Source organism: Morone saxatilis, unplaced genomic scaffold (assembly GCF_004916995.1).
Source record: "Morone saxatilis isolate NCDOM2014 unplaced genomic scaffold, NCSU_SB_2.0 Contig14, whole genome shotgun sequence".
Taxonomy (NCBI): domain Eukaryota; kingdom Metazoa; phylum Chordata; class Actinopteri; family Moronidae; genus Morone; species Morone saxatilis.
In genome coordinates, this window is record NW_023339696.1 from 22,735,294 (window position 1) to 22,735,830 (window position 537).

General features: G+C 36.9%; 1 protein-coding gene across 1 annotated transcript in view; it reads left to right on the forward strand.

Annotated features, from left to right (window-relative positions):
- Positions 1–537, forward strand: part of pigq (phosphatidylinositol glycan anchor biosynthesis, class Q) — a gene marked incomplete at its 3' end in the record, with an annotated part of 12,893 nt that overhangs the window by 10,745 nt on the left and 1,611 nt on the right.

Below are 537 nucleotides of genomic sequence, written 5' to 3' on the forward strand. Positions count from 1 at the left end.
AAGTTAAATGTTCCCCCAAATGCTATCGCAGCTTCTCTGTCGACTGAGAATGACGGTGGTAGATGGTAAAAGGTGAAACAGATGCTGTTGGAGTGGGTTGACAATCCTGGAATATCCTATCGTGATATTTTGCTTTGTGATATTGTATTGTTTCTCAAAAGTGCTGTATTTAACCTCCAACTGCGGGATAGCAGTGTTGTAAACTGAGGGCTGTGATGTTGGATGTCACAGGGATTGTTGATCAATACAAATGCAGATCTCACAGTTCTGGTCTTTAGTTAACTTTATTTTACTCAGATTCTACGCAGACGATGGTGTGTTTTTAATACTATGAAAGTTTTCCTAAAATTGGCTTTAAATTAAAAAATAAATTGCAAAATGTATAGATATGTATGTAATACACAGCCCTACTTACAAATTGAACCACCTGTAAACTCTGCACTGGGTGTGTTTGATAGTTATAAATAGAATCTGGGTGGAGTAAATCATGAAATGTCACTTGCAATGCAAACTAGGAACACATCCAATAGAAGATGA